We start from the raw sequence: 19135 nt of genomic DNA on the forward strand, positions 1-19135 counted from the left end.
GGGTATTTTTTTCCTTCAATTTTCCAGTTTGTTCTATTTTGCAAATATTTGTACTCAAATGATAATGTGACTTTTGTTGAACAGCCACACTGACTCCCTCATGAAGAGCTTTATTTTGAGCCAGAAGACATCTGCTAAATTGAGACTTACAAAGAACTTAATAAATACAAACATAAATAGATGAGCTCTGAATATTATATTTTGAGCATTCACCATTCACTTCCTTATGTACTTGCAAATTATACACCAGCAGGCAAAGCATTTCAAAAGAGCGATGAGTAAATCGCCTTAGAATCTTTTCCTTCTGAGCACCTTGGAGATGTTCTTTCATTCAAATCCATTAATTAGGGAGGTTAAACATTGCCTTCCCCAGCAGGCAAGCTTTGTCTCTACAGACTATTGATGCAGAATGTAGGGAAAGACAAAGCCAGTGCATTGGAGGATTATGACCATTGATGATTGACATCAAGAATCCATAATATATTCCAGACACAGATTTCAGTCATCTAACAGAGCACACGATATGCTACGGCACAGGCCAAAATCCTCGGGAATGTCATATTGCTGGGGAGCAGGCTGGTTTACGATTTTCAGGCTCATAAGTAAATCAGATTTGGCCTCATTGCTTTGCTTTTGAAACTGTTTCTTGGCACTGTCACAGTGACAAACCAATGGCCTAAAGTGCAATTAGCTATCATGTATCCTTGTTAAGCAACAGCCTGCTTGCCCCTGGCACTGCATGTGCGATGCAGTTAATGTGGCACGCCTAGCTGTCGCGCAGGTCCCAGTCCAGATGAGATAAGGAACTCACTTTAAACGAGACATTTCTTTCCAGACTCCAAAAACTATTAAAAAAAAAACCACCCATGTTTCCTAGTATATTAAAGAGAAGTTTTATAATAGGATATAGATGCAGTGTTGAAGAGGTTCCAGGCTCCCTCTGAAACTAAGTAATATCTTAATAATATTTGTCATTTATCTCCTGTGGTTAGAAAGGTAGAGAGGATCAGAAAGGCACAGCATATAAATTGGTTTCTGTGGCCTTTGATAAAACACTGTTTGCGTTACATCATTTTAGTGGCTCTTGAATTCTGACTGAGGACATTATTTGGCTCTCCAAAACTGACGGCATCTCCTCCGGGGATAAAGCCGTAATGTGGAAAACTTTGCACTCCCTGCCCTTCCTGTGTAAATTCAAGTCCTAGCAAAAGGAAAGACATCTGTTTTGCCATCTATCTGCAAATGCACGACTATGATAATGCTCATGACCAACTCCATATCGCTGAACAAGAGAGCTCCATTCATTCAGAAGAGCCAGGTCTTGAATGTAAACGAAATAAGAGTGTCCAGTGGTCTCAGTCCCTGTCCTGTGTCCTGTCATCCCAGCTAGCTCTCAGTCACCCACGGTGAAATCCTAGTCATTTCCCGAATGTACTGCAGCAGCATAAAATTTTCTTTCCACAATAAACCTGCTTCTGAGATCCTGATCATTGTAGGGTATAGTTTAGCAGTGTGCCATAGGCACATCTGGGGACTGTGATAGACCAATGAATATCTCTTTTTCCTATAACTTGTAGACCCCCGTCCACTGTAACCCTGAGCTGAATCATGTGACTTTCTTTAGCCAGTGGGACCGTAACAAACTGACACTTATAGAGGTATCACAAAATGTTTGAGCTTTTCTGCTTCCTCTCTTGTTTCTCTGTGATGATCCTGAGAATATGTGCAGGCCAGTCTGAGACGACACCTGAACTAGCACTCCAGGGGCATGTACGGGACATGTGCACATGAGACAGATCCAGGGAGGAGAACTCAGCAGTCCCAGGCATGGCCACCCCAGTCCAAGTGGCCTTCTTCTGACCCATTAGCTGAACTGATGCATGAATGAGCCCAGCTATCCCAATACTCACAGGAAATAAAAAATGGCTAATGTTTTGAGCCACCATTTGGGGATATTTTGTTACATAGTACTATGTTGGCACTAGGTAACTGATACCGGGCCAGAACTGAATTTGTGGAGCAATGGAGGACAATTTGAATGCCAATGTCACCCTGTTTCTCCATGCTCCCCCGTGCAACCTCCTGAAAATAAATGTTGAACGAAAACTTAGAGGTAGCTTGAAAAAGCACTGAATGATTGGTCAGTCTGAAGCACCTACAATTTGAGGAGGCATTACAGATCAGAGGTGAGGCAGGAGTTCAGGGATCAGGTGACTTTGAACAGGCCTAGGTAGATGGGTCTAAGCACAGAGGGGTCTCAAAAGCCTGACACACAGGTGAATCATGAAGCTGAGTCTCTGACTCTGGCCCTGGGGCTCCGGGATCTTCCAGCCAGTGGATAGGCACAGACTCTATCTCACCACCGCCTTCCTTAAGAAAAACTGAAGAATCTCAGAAAGAATCTCAGTGGTCATCTGGTATGTGCACTCCCGCTGATACTTGATAAATGTGGGATGTCACTTGCCTGGTTTGTTATAAGCTGAACAAATGATTGTGTCCGAGAGTGGTGGTACATGAGTGATGATCTCTGGGGACACTTAGACAGGTCTGAGAATTGGAAAGGCCTCCATGGGTTCAGGTTCCTGCTTGAAAGCCCCTCACTAGGCTCTGCCAGCAAGGAATATGAACTGAGCCAGAGCCTTCAATTTCTCTAAAGCTTTTAATCCATCCATTAAAGCCAGAATCTGAAGGAAAAATAAACTGGGTTTAATTAATCAGAATTTCACAAAATCTCAAGTCAAATAAAAATGTATTACGTGTCTGGTTTTGTGCCCTCTGCTGGACACTATGGTTTTACAAAATAATAAGGACACAGACCTCTACCTTCAAAATTCTTACAATTTGATAAAGTAAATTCAACATACTGGAGATACTAGCAGAGCAATAAGAACTATGTAATTCTGATTGTCATTTACATGTTCATAAATATTCAGATTCTCCTTCCACACACAAGGAAGGATTTTATGTCTCCAGCCCCTAGAAGTGAGGTACAGCCAAGTAACTGATTTCAGGCAATGGAATGTAAATAGAAATGTTGGATATCATTTTTTCAGTGAAAATATTTAACTACCGGTGCCCAACTCCAATCGTCCTTCCCTGATGGCCTTTGTCATGGAAGTACACTTCAGGATACAGCCTCTGTCAGGCAAGACCCCTCATTGGCCGCAACAGAGGCTCCCTGTTAACATAGAAGATTGAGTATGAATGAGAAGCATATTTTTATTATGCCAAACCACAGAGACTTAGAGTCCATTTGTTACCCAAGAGTAACTTAGCCTATCCTGACTGATACAATAATCAACTTGTAAAGCATCTTAACTGTGAGCATGACAGAGACATGGGAGAAATCAGTACGGGATAGAGTAGTCTGTAAAAGTAGTTACGCCACAAAGGGTAATATGAGGGATGGAAAGGAAAGGGAAGAGGATTGAAGACAGGGAGAGGGAGAAAAGCTACAAAAGCATACACATAGGAAGGCATTTACTGTTGTCTTTATTACGGGACTTCATATTATCACTGTGTACCTGGTGGGCTCCTCAAAGGGGAAGACCTGGGCTCCTGACCTTGGTCTCCCCAGGTCCTGGCAACAATGGGTTTTCAAGTTATGTTTGTGGAATAAATAGCAGGGTTTTATTATTATAAATAAGCAGGTCAACAGTGTATTGATCAGAAGGTTAAAAACAAAAATTGACTTGATTGACAAAAAGCACCACTTTGGGCTTCCTGGGTGGCGCTAGTGGTAAAGAACTCGCCTGTCAATGCAGGAGACATAAGAGATGTGGGTTCGATCCCTGGATCAGGAAGATCCCCTGGAGAAGGAAATAGCAACCCACTCCAGTATTCTTGCCTGGAGAATCCCATAGACAGAAGAGCCTGGCAGGCTACAGTTCATGGGATTGCAAAGAATCAGACAAGACTGAAGCAACTTAACACGACCACTTAAAATATCAAAGATAATAAATGTTCAGCTGAAGTGTCGGTGTCTAGAATCTTCATCAAAAGACCTCAGTTTCCTCACCCATAAAGTTGGGTGAGGTCAGAGCAGATGACCCCCAAATTCCTGCTCCAGTTCCCAGAGCCAGGATGCCATTATGTGTGTCTTTTTGACCTCAGAGAGTGCTTTCTCCATTTAAATTTTAACCGCTGTATGGTCTAACCATGTCATTAGATTTTTCATAACATCAATATTCTTTTAAAAGCTGCAGGATCTTACAAAATCCTATGCCAGCATTAAGCCAAGGGCCTTTAATGTGGAATAACACAAAATTTTTGAATGAAACATTCGGCTTGTGGTGAATTCAAGCCAGGCCCAAATTGCTTCAATGCATGCGTAATATACAAACAATTCCATTTTGTTCAGGAGTTCTATTCTTAGTGAAATTATCAGGGTGGTGTGGGTCAGGCTTAGTGAAGGATGACCTCTATCTTGGTAGTGGACACAAATAAACAGCTACATCTGTGGTAACTGAAATTTTTATAATTATGATTTATTCATCCATGACTTAAACAATTTAAAAAATTAAAAGAAAAAAAAATTTTGTTTTTCTCTAACGTTTTCAAAGATAGACTCTGAAAATCCCTCTCCTGCCGTGTTGTTTCCTAAGTCTGCTTAGGTTTCACTGCTGGTTTCTGGTTTGTGTCATTGTGCAACCCTAACCCCACCACACTGCTGCTAAGTCGCTTCAGTCGTGTCCGACTCTGTGCGACCCCATAGACGGCAGCCCGTTAGGCTCCCCTGTCCCTGGGATTCTCCAGGCAAGAACACTGGAGTGGGTTGCCATTTTCTTCTCCAAACCCCACCACACAGCATTTGTTAAATACATGTCAGGACTGAACTCAGTCCTCCCATTTGTTCCGACTTCAGTCCACCTGAGGCAGGGGACAGTGCCCTTAGAAACACCAACCCTCAGGCTGAGAGCTAAGTGCTCTACAGACAGAGCAGGCCTAGGGGCCTTGAGACAGATGACCATTCATCACACCATCTCCGAGGGTGTTGTCCCGCTCCAGGCAACCAGCTCTTCCAACAGGAAACCTCAGACTGTCTGAACTGTCTTTGACTAGGCCCAGGACAGCCTTCATCCTAGGTAATACAATTAAGCTATTAAGCAATAATGATGGAGACTATGCTTATTAGAAGATAATTGTACACTCAGGATGGTATTAACGGCAAGGTCTACCCAGAGGGCCATTCGTCTCCCAGGAAGGAGATTAACTCATGATAAAAACACTCAGTGGGGCCTTCCCTGCTTTGGAGATTTTTCTAAAAAATAATCATCTTTACCCTAAAGAAAGATGATAAGATAGGGAGGTTCAAAGGGAGAGGACCTTTGAACAACAATTTCAAACCTGATACATTCAGATTAATGTGCTCTGCTAGACTGTCCCATTGCCAATCAGTACCTCATTAACCTGACTCTTCCTACAATAAAGACAGAAATACCCAAGACAAGTGTCTCCTATTGTGGAAAACAAATAAATAAATACCCCAAAGCTAATCTTGGAGAGGCTCAATATGGGGATGAGAGAGGCAGGGAATTCACCTAGCCTAATTACAATCCCTAGGCCAATTTAATGATTTCTCTTTTATTTGTACTTTCTTGAGAGTGCTCAGGGAAACATGTCATAGATTTTTCCATTTGGTTTCAACAAGCTTATTGACTCCTGTGTGCCAATTACACATCAAAGCACATACTGTTAGCCTCCTAAGGGGTGTGTGACCCCACCCAGGGCTGGGTGGTTCTCTGATATCTCTGCTCCTCCCTTCCAGGAGGCTTCTCAGACACAATAAGAAAAAAGTAACCAATACACAAGCTGTCTCCTGCACAAAGCCGACAATTCTCCACAATGGCATAGCAGCACAATGGCTGCCAATATAACATATTTTACTGTACTGCTGCTGCTAAGTCACTTCAGTCGTGTCCGACTCTGTGTGACCCCATAGATGGCAACCCACCAGGCTCCCCCATCCCTGGGATTCTCCAGGCAAGAACACTGGAGTGGGTTGCCATTTCTTTCTCCAGTATTTTTTTACTGTACATGTACCTACAAAATCAAGGAATTCTAGGAACATAAAGCAAAAAATTCAAGTGGAACAGCCCAGGGAAACTCCTATTTGCTTTTTATTTTGATACTACACTGGGGCTCTTGTGATGTGAGGATTAGTCATTAGTCTCTTACAGTTATCTCTAAATATCCCTTGAGTCCATACATGCCTTTCAACCTTCATAGCCAACTCCTTCATTGAAGCTATCACAGTTTCTCACCTGGACTATTGCAATAGCCTTGAAACCTATCCTTCCAGCAGCGTCCACATTGCATTCAGAGTAACCTGGTTTTCTTTCTTATTGAGATGAAATATACATAATGTAAAATTAACCATTTAAAGTCTTCAGTACACTGACATTTAGTTTATCCACAGGGCTATGTATGTGGGGCTTCCCCACTGGCACTAGTGATAAAGAACCCATCTGCCAATTCAGGAGACTAAGAGATGCAGGTTTGATCCCTGAGCTGGAAGACACCCTGGAGGAGGGCACAGCAGCCCACTTGAGTATTCCTGCCTGGAGAATCCCGTGAACAGAGGAGTCTGGTGGGGTACAGTCCATGGGGTTGCAAAGAATCAGACATGACTGAAATGACATAGCTCACTCACTATGCATGTACCACCTATAGCAAATTCCAAAACCTTTCATCATCCCAGTAGAAAACTCCATACCCATTAAGCAATCACTCCCCATTCCCATGCTCTCTCCACCTCCTAACAACCACCAATCTGGTTTATGTCTCTGTGGCTTTACCTATTCTAGTTATTTTGTATAAATGGAATCATGAACCATTTGTCCTTTTGTGTCTGGCCTCTATCACTTAGCTTAATGTTTTTAAGATTCAACCATGTTGTAGCAAGTATCAGTACTTCTTTTCTGTTTATGGCTAAGTAATATTCCATTGTACATATATATACCATAATTTGTTTATCCATTCTTTCATTGATGGATATTTGGACAGCTTCCATTTTCAGCTAATGTGAACAGTGCTGCTATGAACGTTTGTGTAAAATTCAGAGTAATTGTGCATGCACACACTTGCTAACTACACACACACATATCTCTGATTGTGACCTTATTCCCTTAACAGAAGATGGGGGAAAACTGGGATGGCCGAAGAAAACTGAGGCTAAAACAAACTGTCAATTGTGGTGGTGTCAGAAGTCAGTCACAACGGTTTGGTCGCATTATGAAAAGAAATTTTAGTTTCTAAACAGTCCTGTGAAGCTTAAAGACATCTGTCCAGCCTAAAGCTGTTGAGCGAGGCCTCACATTTCAAGGAGGAGAAAGGGAGAAAACTTAGTCCTCCCCAAACCAGGATCTTCCAGCCAAGGCCATTGTGAGTTGCGATTACAAACAGTAGATTGCCCTTCTCATTCTTTAGGGCTCCCGCCAGTCAAAAGATATAAACCAACCTATAGGAAAGGGCCAAACGTGAGTTTTTAACCAGATTCTAGTTACTACTTTCAAGTCTGTCGTAATACCTATAAACGTCAAAGCAAACCCAAAATGGAGAGAAACTTCTGCTTCAATGGAATCTATCCAGCCTTCTAACTATATGCTAATATGATGAACATGTAATGCTAATATCAAGCCATATCAGTTGTAGACATTTTGTTCATTAGAAGGTATCACTTTTCAACTCTTATCAGTGTGTAAATTAAATTTTGACTCTCTGGCCACCTGCCCCAAAGGCACAAACTCTCAAAATTCAATTAACATAATTTTTATTCTAGCGTGATACTTCTGTTGATGGGGGCTGGATAGGGCCCCTAGCTGAGGACTGGGCTAGGGTTCCTCTACACTCGGCAAAACCAGACAATGCTAGGTGTACCTACGGTAAAAGCCACTAGAAGTCAAACTTCAGGGACATGAATCAGAGGATGCAAGAATTTTCTTGCTGGAAGTTCTTTAAAAATTTCTTTGACAAATCAGGACACTGAGGTTCTGGTTGCAGAAAATGGGAGGGTTCTGATATAGATGTTTAGTAGGGACTATCTGAATAGGGAGTGAAAACCTGAATGCCAGAGACAGTTTCCAACCTAGGTCCAGCAGTAAAACCACAGAACTGTGTTTTCCATTGTTAATAAAAGAAAGAACAGGCCCTAAATGGACTCACTTGTGCTAAGGCCCATATCAGTAAACCAAGACTTAATATCTAATCTAATTGCCTTTACAACTTCCCCCAGAAATGTAGTCTGAACCGGTCAGTCTGGAACTTTCTGGTCAGCATCAGTGAGGAAATCTGCCACATAGCTCCCTCCCATCCCCCACAGGAAGGTTACTTAAGCTGAAAATAATTCACTCCTGTGCCTCTTCTGCCTATAAAAGGTTTCTATCTTGAACAATTCCTTGGAGCTACTCTCTGCTTGCCAGACGTGGTGCTGTCCCAGTCAGGTCTCTAAATTTTACTTAATTGCATTTTTATTTTTTCACACCACTTACTCCTATTTCCTATTTTTTTCACCCTTTTCCTCTCCCTGGTGCCATCACACTCCACTACCTGGAAGTCTGCACCATGGTGCCCATCTCTATCCTCTCTCTCAAATACCGCCTTAGGACACAAACTTCTCCTTTCCTTCCTTCTCCCTCTTCTATGTTATTGATTGCTTACTTTGATAATCTGATGAATTCTATGGATCCTCCCCAGGAAAAAATATGCACACGTGCAATTTTGCATTCAATTTTAGAGTTTTTAGACTCCCTGAAGTCTTATCCACCTACCCCAATTTAAGAACTCTTGATTTCTGCCTTCTTTCCTCTGTGCAATCACGGGGAAAATCAGGCAGAAAATTTACATTTTATACTGAAAAGGATTTCCCAACCCAACTTCCCCACAAAGCAGAGCCTGAGATGAAAGCTCAAAAATAGGGAAGTCTGATCCCAGGTAGAAGGATGGGGGTGGGGTGAAGGGTTCATTATGGAGTTTGCCACCTGAAACGGGGAGGAGGAGGCATGAAATGTTCTGCAAGATGCAACCTATGAACCTAGCTGGTATCTGAGGAATCCCAACCTGAGGCATCAATAACAAATCTCTGGGGTGGGTGGTGAGAGATGCAGAAAGTGGGCCTGAAGCGAGGCATGGCTTGCTGCACCCACATGAAGCTGGTCGGAGCTCTCCCTGATGGTCCCCGCAGAAGTGGCCAAAATAAGACACGGATGAGGCTAAGAGGATCTGAAATAATGCTTAAGAGGTATCTGACATAGAAATCTTGGAAATTGTCTAAATCGTTTTCCACATTTATCTGACAAACTCACATCTATCTGCCAGTGATTATCAGAATTTTGGTTACCCAGAAATGGCATACAATTTGGGAAAAGGCTTTAAATTTGTACAATAAGATACTTTGAGAAAGACCACTCTCACATAACTTTTACTCTAGTATATTGTTTCAACATATTCTATTTTATTATTATTGTTAATTTCTTCCTTTGCCTAATTTATAAATTAAACTTTATCATAGGTATGCATGTATAGGAAAAAACAGTACATATAGGGTTTGGTACTATCCATGGTTTCAGGAATCCACTGGGGGCATTGAAATGTCTTCCTCATGGATAAAGAGAGACTACTGTATATCCATATATATTACATAAATACTCTGTAACCATGAGAATTTTTCTTGTAGATGAAAATTTATTGAAAGGGGAAAGTTTGACTAGTACATAGCAGGATTCTATAAATATTGGTTCAACGAATAATAGCTACCATATATAGTGTTTATTATCTGCCAGACTCTATTTTTGTATATTAACTCATTTAATCCTCAGACCAATGGTATAAGGTGGGTACTAATATTATTTCTATTTTATAAACAAGTAAACTTCATTAAGAGATTAAGGAACATGCTCAAGATCATGCAGTTATTGCGTAGTGGAGGTGAAATTCACACTGTAAGTCTGATTCAGGGTCCCTGCTCTTAAACATGATGGATGGGTGGATGGGTGAATGGAAGGATGGATGGATGGATGGATAGGTAAACTGATATTGATTCTTCTTAGCCACTTACAGTTTTCTCTATAAAACCTCACTACAACTGGGCATTTTATGAACACATAAAACTTTACAATCCCTAGGGTTTATCTTCAATCGCAGAAGCATCTCTTTGGAAGTCAATTGTTTACTTCCATGCAAATGATTCTCATTTTCCAGGTACTAGATAGTGGCTGATTTTTCCTAGTGCTATAGGAATCCTTTGTCTTTAAAAGAATAGCATTTTATTTCCAAAGAACGGTGGCTTTTTTGTGACATAATCATGCCATTAACCAAGACTGAGGGGCATTTTAACCCTCTTTTTAATAACAGAAATATATTAATGTGGTACACAAAGGCAGACGATCTAAGGCAGCCTGTTCTGTTTCTTGTTATTATCTTTTTCCTTTTCTTTCCATATCATTGTTTACTTCCTTCATTCTCTTCTTCCTCCCTTCCTTCCCTCCTTATGAAGGTAATTCCTGGAAAAAAAATTAATCTGAGATCAGAAAATGTGGCCATTTTTTAAATAAGAAACTTATTGCACTCAGTACAAATGTCTTCTTCTTTGCAAGCTGTTTTGTACTCCTAAAGTACAACTTTCCTAGGTATTATCTCTTTGAGCTTAGTGAAAATCCCATGAAATAAAACCAACTTATCATTATTTTGCAGATTAGAAGACTAAGTTACCATTCTATACTTTCTGCTCTAACAAACAAAAAAGAACCTCACTGCCCTGTTTCTTTTCTCCCCAAAGAGGGAGGCGCAAGTGTCTTCGAGTCCGTCAGTTGGCGATCTGTCTTTGGGTTGACGCATCGTGTAAACACAGTGTAACAGCATTGCTGCCCAGAGGAGATCTGCCCTAAGCCAGCTGGGCAGGAGGGCCAGAGGCTGGCATCTGGCCGTGGAGTCTGTCTCCTTTGGAAGCTTCTTCCTCCACTTGGTGAGGTTGTCCTGTGTCTATTTTTTGCAGCAGAACCTCCGGCAAATACACAAAGGTAATAACCATACAGTGGCTCATGCAGAGGCAACAACAGTCCTGAGGTGGGTCTGGGGGAAAATGTTGCAGATGCTGGGAAGGAGGTCAGGACCAGAGAGGACAGGTGACTCTCAGAGAGCTCACAGGGCTGGCAGACGTGCAGAGCACAGGTCAGCTGATTGGACCCAAAATTGGGAATACTGATGATCGTTGCTGTCTACTTGGCCTGCAGAAAGGTGATGAGGGAATTAGTCTCCTTCACAACATCCTCTTGGTCATGGCCACAGGGCAGAGCCAATAAACTGTTTCTCCCACCATCCTCAGGCAACCTCTTCCAGATATGAGGACTCCAGCCCATCCCCTGTGGAATTCCTAGGGGCACCTCCTTCAGAAAGGGACAGGGACACCATGGACCAGGGCTTCATTGCCATTCTATAAACTCCCAACAATTTGTTTAGAGGCAGGATGACTCATTTGTTCAATTCATTCAACAAACATTTATTCAGCACGTACTATGTGTCAGACAGCGTTCTAGTTGCTTGGGAAATATCAGTGAAAAAAACAAAGATCACTGAGGTGAAGGAACTTACATCCCAGAACGGGACACACATATTAAACACGAGAAATAAACAAAGTGTATAGTGTGTGAGAAGAGGGTTAAGGAACATGGAAAATGAAAACAAAGCACAGAGTAAGAGGTCCAGGAAGTGCGGTGGCAGGGATAAACGAGGAGTCTGGAAAGGCCTCTTTGAGATGTTGAGTTTTGAGCAAAAACTGGAAAATGAGGAGGGAATGTGAGCCATGCTGCTCTCTGGGTGGGTGGTAGGGATGGGGGGTGCAGAGTTCCAAGCAGACAGAACAGCTTAGATAAGGACTGGGTTCTCAGAGCCTTTGGCATCTCAGCCAGTGCAATCTGATATGGGGAAGGGAAATGGAATAAATGAGCCTTCTGCATAAAATCTATTATGAAGACATTATAATCCAGGCCTCCCAGCTGTAATAAAGTAAGCCCTCGGTGGGAGCGCCCAAGATTCTCTGGTAAAAATTTAACAAGCCTCCAGAGAGGCTTGTTATGTGTGTCAATTTCCATGGTGTAAATACCTTCACAATGGTTGATTTCAAGCTACCAAAATGAGATAGATCACTGAACTGGGAGTTAGAGCTGGGGCCAACACTCTGATTCTCAACCTCTTCTAGGGAAAAATGCCAAAAATTATCCCATGTTCCAGGATTTCTCATCACCCATTCCTTGCTTAATATTTTCTTATTCTGAACTCGAAACTTCTTTTCCCTAAATTCACATCCCAAATCATCACTTTTTTTCTTTCTGCTCTATAACAAATTTTCTGGAGAAAGGCCTAGATGGATAAAAAAAATAACCCAGGGAGACAGAAATGCAAAATATGGAGTCAAGAAGCAAATACTGAGATAAGGAAGAGGAAAACCTAGCTCAGAACACACAGTTCAAATGGGTGTAACACCAAGCACTTCAAAACCTGTGAGCTCCAGCACCAAAAAGCAAGAGGGAGAGGAGGAGGAGAAAAAAAGAATAAAGTGCATTTGAAAGCAAATGTACTTTTATTTGAGGAAATTATTTAAATCCATCCAAAACACAAATCTGAGTGTAGCTATCCTTGCTGAGGTAGATTTATGTACATGTATATGTGTGTGTATATACACACATATCCCTAGAGAAGGGAAAGGCAACTCACTCCAGTATTCTTGCCTGGAGAATTTCATGGACAGAGGAGCCTGGCGAGCTGCAGTCCATGGGGTCGCAAAGACTCAAACACAACTGAGCGACTAATACGCACACACACATACTCGCATATACACATACATAACTTGGGATGGGCTTAGGAAAAGTAGGCCTGTTTGAAACTAGGTGTGCAGAGTTGTTTTGATCATAGCCTTTCATAATATCAAAAGCAACCACACTACTCGAAACCACCTGCTTCTCTTGGTTTCTGCAGCAAAATCAACCAGGAACAAAGGATGAGATTAAAGGTCCAATTTAAAACAGACAAGAGGATTTTGAGTTTGCCTATGCCCTACCCAAAGAAGCTCTGGATACGAACAAAGGGCCCAGGAAGAGGAAGCTCAGACACACCTTTAACCCAAGGGCAAGGAGATGCTGAAATAGGCCAGCACCCTTTGGTTAGACTGTCCCAGTCCATTTAGTGGGATAATTGCTTTGCATCTCATTCAACTTTGCATCCACTAGACAACACTGAATTGAATCTATCTTGGAAGGCTACTGTGGGAAACAGCCACTAAAAGTATTTTTAAGTCTGTCTCTGAAATGCCTTTCCAGTTTGGTTCACAAAGAACCAACTCTGCCAGCCTTCCAGATGCAGTGAAAGTGAAAGTCGCTCAGTCATGTCCAACTCTTTGTGACCCCATGGACTCAGTCCATGGAATTCTCCAGGCCAGAATACTGGAGTGGGTAGCCGTTCCCTTCTCCAGGAGATCTTCCCAACCAAGGGATCGAACCCAGGTCTCCTGCATTGCAGGCGGATTCTTTACCAGCTGAGCCACAAGGAAAGTCCAAGAATACTGGAGTGGGTAGCCTATCCCTTCTCCAGCAGACCTTCCTGATCCAGGAATTGAACCAGGGTCTCCTGCATTGCAGATGCAGATTCTTTACCAACTGAGCTATGAGGGAAGCCCTAATACAATATTCAATGTATTTTTTCTGTGAACTTGGTGGAAAGGAGAAACAGGAGAGATCCTACAGATGTTTCAGAGGCTTTCTTCCAAAGGGGAACTATTTTCATTTTATGAAACATTTTCTACATAATGTCCTCATCGAGTTCCCCTGAAGACTGAGCTTTAAATAAAACTTACAGCACTTTGAGCTCTGTACGAAGGAAGTTTTGATATATGCATCATTATTAACTGTGATCTAATTGGACGTTTACTGTTTTGTCTTCTGAGGAACATGCTTTTCACTAAACTCTAAATATGATTAAAGGAAAGCCACTGTCATTTTACAGGTCATGCCTCCTTGGCCACAGGGATTGTCTAGAGACAGCACCCGACCGAAGTAAGAACAGTCATGGCAACCTGCCCCCTGGGCTACAATGTTACGAGTATAAGCTTTGAAGCACCACAGTTCAGAAAAGTCTTTAGAAATAAAAGAAATCTTAGCTGCATGGGATGTTTATCCGGAGCCAGTCAGATTTGAGTTCTAGTCCAAATGTACAGGGTACTTTCTGTACACAACTTTCAAGTCTCTGCCTCACTTCTTATCCATCCACAGCAGTGGCAACCAGTTCTGCATAGATTTTGAACAGATCATGCAGGTGCAACCTGCCAGCAGCACCCCTACCCAAGGGGTGGGACTCATGTCCCACCCTGAGTTTTGTCTGACCAAGAAGCATGGCTCAGACAAGAACCACCCAGAAGTGCACGAGAATGAACATCTATCGTGTAATACCTGACTACTGGGAGCATAAGGCATAAGGGGAGAGATGCTTCCTCTCTCCCTGCTCCAGGGGGATACTTGTGACACCTTCAACAGTCCTACGAGACAGAGCACCCAGTCACCCCAGGCAGTAGCCACTCATGGCTCTGTGACCTTGGGGAAGTGACTGAGGTGGCCTGAAAGCCGCCGCTGCAGCTCCCTCTCGTCCTGACTTGCAGTGTCTGAGCCAGTTGCAGGGCAAGTGGTGCGGTCGTCTCAGGTGTGTCCTCCTTTGCCTCTGCATCCCTGTCTTCCCCACTCCTTCATTTCTAATCACGGAGACCATACCAAAACCATGTCCAGCAAGTGACCACACAGTACTGTGAGTGCATATCAAATGACGTGGAGAAATACTGTTCAGTAACATGAAACTTACACAGAGAACCAGCTCATTTTCATAAATGGAAAGAGTGAGCATGTGTGCAGAGAGGTGCATGCATAAAATGTTTTCAGGTGCATCCACCATGGCAGGTGTATGAGTGATATCTTTTCCTTGTGGTTGCTGAATTTTCCAAGTTTCCTTTAATTAGTATATATTTGTTTTTGGAATAAAATTTAAATAGGATAAGTTGAACCTGCTCTGCACATAAGCCAGGTAGGCAGCCTCTGGCACTGTGGCCTGAGCCTCCTGAATCCTCAAACACCTCTCTGAGCAGTGGCTCCCTTGCAGCCTTCCCCCCTCAACCCCCATTGCCACCATTCACCTCACCCCATCTGTGTTGAACAACAAACACAGCAATGTCCTCAGGAAGCCCCTGTTAAATTCCCACGTGTTCTTTTGAAGGAAAGCAGGAGTCCTGAGAACCTAGTCTGGCTTTTCCCATTGGTACACAGGAGCTGGTTTCCTTCTCAGATTAGTTTATTCTTACCTCGAATGGGATTGCTGCTGCTGCTGCTAAGTCACTTCAGTCGTGTCCGACTCTGTGCGACCCCATAGACGGCAGCCCACCAGCCTCCCCCATCCCTGGGATTCTCCAGGCAAGAACACTGGAGTGGGTTGCCATTTCCTTCTCCAATGCATGAAAGTGAAAAGGGAAAGTGAAGTCGCTCAGTCGTGTCCGACTCTTAGCGACCCCATGGACTGCAGCCTACCAGGCTCCTCTGTCCATGGGATTTTCCAGGCAGGAGTACTGGAGTGGGGTGCCATTGCCTTCTCCGCGAATGGGATTAGAACCAAGTAAAAAGTGACTCTTCAATGGCCGGAGGATGCTGGGGACAACTTGTGAGTCTTGAACCACAGAGGGTAGGCCCTAGTGGTGGACAGCCCAGAACTAGCCTCTGGGTAAAATGGTAAGGAAGGAAGAGAAAAAGGGAGGTCAGGGATGGTGAGGAAGACATGTGATCCCTAAAAATCATAAGAAGGGGAAAGGTGCCTCCAAATGAAAACAGGGAGAAAAAGGCTATGAAATCTGGAGTCAAATAGGGTTGGTTCTAATCCCATCTCCTTGCTATTGCTCCTTAAGGAAAGTTACTCAATGTCTCTCAATGTTAGCTTCCTCAGCAGTAAAACAGCTAGAGAAAATCCATCTTGCTAGACAATTTTGAAGATTAAAGGAGAAGCTATCTCTAAGGGGCCTAGAATAATACCTAGAGAAAGTAGGTCCTTCTATAAAATCCTACTATTAATAATTTTCACTATTTCTAATTAATAAGACTAATAGTGAGGAGGAGCAGGAAGAGGGTAGAGAAGAAGAAGCAGCAGGAAGAGGGGAAGGGGAAAATGAAGAAGGAGAAGGCAGAAGATTGTCCTTGGCTGCATCCCAGATGGATTTCAGAGGTAACCACATATTGTCACAAACCATCACTCATATTATCCGTGTTCAATGAAAATTTACTGAGCACCTTCTGAGTACCAGGATCTGGGGAAATAAGTCTCCATCCTTAAAAAACAACCAGTTCAGAAAGTGAAGGAGACGTGTAAACAGAGAGGAGATGAGTGGGTGGAAGGCATGAAGGGGGAGCCACAGAAGCCCCGGAAAGGGGGCTTACTGAGTGGGAGAACCAGGGAGGCTTTACAAAGGAGGTGAGGCTTTACTTCAGTTTCTGAGGAGGCTGTTTTGTGGAAGAACAGGAAGGGCCTTTCAGTGAGCTCAGCGTGTGCAGAGTCAGAGTTGCAGAAGGGGCATAAAAGTGTTGCTTGGGGAATGGAATACTTGCAGCATGACTGGGGGGCATTTGTATCAGACGAGACGAGAACTTAAAAAGGAGTGTTCATGGGTTGTAATGGCCTTGCATGTCATGATAAGGGACTTGGCAAGTGGCAGCAGCACAAATCTTTAAGCAGATGAATAGTAAGTTCATTATCTGATAGGATACCAGAAGCTGGACTGAAGCGAGGAAAGTCTTTGGCAGAAAGACCAAAAAGAAAGCCGTTGTAACAATCCAGAAAAAGATAAAATGAGACCTCTACCAAAGACAAGACAGTGGTAAGAGATGGGGATGGGTTCAGAAGCTATTTCAGTGGTAGAATTGGAAGGCTCTGGAGACCAACAAGGGGCAAGGAGGAGGGATGGATGGGTTCCAGATTCTAGCCAGGTATTCAGCTCAAAATACTGGATGACCTCATTGAAGACAAGCAGGGAGGAGATGATTTTGAAAGGAAACTGAACCCATCTGAATTTGAGATGACTGTAGGGCAAATGGATGCGATGTTTGGCATAGAGCTGGAAATATGGATCAGGAGCTCAAGAGGGAAGTTAGATGCAAATTGGGAAATATTACTATGTATGTTATAGAGGAACTAAAAAGCCTCTTGAGGAAAGTGAAAGAGGAGAGTGAAAAAGTTGGCTTAAAGCTCCACATTCAGAAAATGAAGATCACGGCATCTGGTCCCATCATTTCATGGCAAATAGATGGGGAAACAGTGGAAACAGTGGCAGACTTTATTTTTGGGGGGCTCCAAAATCACTGCAGATGGTGACTGCAGCCATGAAATTAAAAGACACTTACTCCTTGGAAGGAAAGGTTATGACCAACCTAGATAGCATATTCAAAAGCAGAGACATTACTTTGCCAACAAAGGTTCGTCTAGTCAGGCTATGGTTTTTCCATTGGTCATGTATGGATGTGAGAGTCGGACTGTGAAGAAAGCTGAGTGCCAAAGAATTGATGCTTTTGGACCGTGGTGTTGGAGAAGACTCTTGAGAGTCCCTTGGACTGCAAGGAGATCCAACCAGTCCATTCTGAAGGAGATCATTCCTGGGATTTCTTTGGAAGGACTGATGCTAAAGCTAAAACTCCAGTACTTTGGCCACCTCATGCGAAGAGTTGACTCATTGGAAAAGACTCTGATGCTGGGAGGGATTAGGGGCAGGAAGAGAAGGGGATGACAGAGGATGAGATGGCTGGATGGCATCACCGACTCGATGGATGTGAGTTTGAGTGAACTCCGGGAGTTGGTGATGGACAGGGAGGCCTGGCGTGCTGCGATTCATGGGGTCGCAAAGAGTCAGACACGACTGAGCAACTGAACTGATGTTATAGTTGATATCATGGCAACAGATATGATCATAAAGGGAAAACAACTGTAAATTGGAAAGGGGTAAATAAATAGGGAGACCATACATCCTTGTGTCCCCATTGCACCCTAGTTAATTTCAAAACTGTTCCAGTTTAGACAATGAATTATATATATCCCTCTACCAATAACTCAGAAAGCAAAGAGGAACTAAAGAGCCTCTTGATGAGGGTGAAAGAGGAGAGTGAAAAGGCTGACTTAAAAACTCAACACTCAAAAAACTAAGATCATGACATCTGGTTCCATCACGCCATGGCAAATAGATGGGGGAAAAGTGGAAACAGTAACAGATTTTATTTTCTTGGGCTCCAAAATCACTGCGGACGGTGACACAGACTTTAAATTAAAAGACGCTTGCTCCTTGGAAGAAAAGCTAGGACAAACTGGTCCAGCCTCTTCATTCTTTCTGGATTTATTTCTCCGTTCTTTCCCAGTAGCATATTGGATACCTACCAACCTGGACAGGGGAACAGGGCTCATCTTCCAGTGTCATATTTTCTGCCTTTTCATACTGTTCATGGGGTTCTCGAGGCAATAATACTGAAGTGGTTTGCCATCCCCTTCTCCAGTGGACCACGGTTTGTCAGAAGAAGATTCAATTAGACATTGCTTTCCAAAATAGGATACTAAAGAAGATATAGCAATTTTCAAAGTAGGTGGCTGGTAATGAGTTAATCAGCTCAAAAAACCCTCATGCAATTGAGAATACAAAAGAGGTTTGTAAAGTTTAAACATAAAATAAAATTTAAAAAAAATAAAAAAAACAGATTCCTAACCTCAAATAAATAAATAAATAAAATTGGAAGATTCTGTTTTATGATTTCAGGGAAGAGATGTTATTATGAGTCTCATCTCCTACTAAGGGTTGGAATAGACACAACTTGCCTCTCATTTCAGAGGACTCAGCTTGCATCCTTTGCAGCTGGGGGATGCAGTGGCCTGATTTCTGGCACACCTAATGTGCTTACACAAACCTTAAAGTTGGTCATCCTATTCAGGGAAGGGGGCTATTGGGTAAACTTTCCCATACAGCTACAGAGAAAGGTCATATCAGTCTCCTTATGAATCAGTCTAATAATGCTGGGAGGGAGTGGGGTCAGGAGGAGAAGGGGATGACAGAGGATGAGATGGCTGGATGGCAGTACTGACTTGATGG

The 19135-nt window shown here is 42.9% G+C and overlaps 2 long non-coding RNA genes across 3 annotated transcripts in view; both read right to left on the bottom strand.

Annotated features, from left to right (window-relative positions):
- LOC147364302 (uncharacterized) overlaps window positions 1–19135 on the bottom strand; it is a 156917-nt gene that overhangs the window by 67627 nt on the left and 70155 nt on the right. The window lies entirely within an intron of this gene.
- The window catches only part of LOC147364305 (uncharacterized), a 75115-nt gene continuing 65641 nt past the window's right edge, over window positions 9662–19135 (bottom strand). The window contains exon 4 of one of the 2 annotated variants that reach the window (XR_015134347.1): window positions 9662–10499. This is a non-coding gene — a long non-coding RNA (uncharacterized LOC147364305). The other variant, XR_015134346.1, reaches the window with a different exon arrangement.

This window comes from Bos grunniens, chromosome 10 (genome assembly GCF_055505025.1).
Source record: "Bos grunniens cultivar Pamir isolate PY7600 chromosome 10, Bosgru_T2T1.0, whole genome shotgun sequence".
Classification (NCBI taxonomy): Eukaryota; Metazoa; Chordata; class Mammalia; order Artiodactyla; family Bovidae; genus Bos; species Bos grunniens.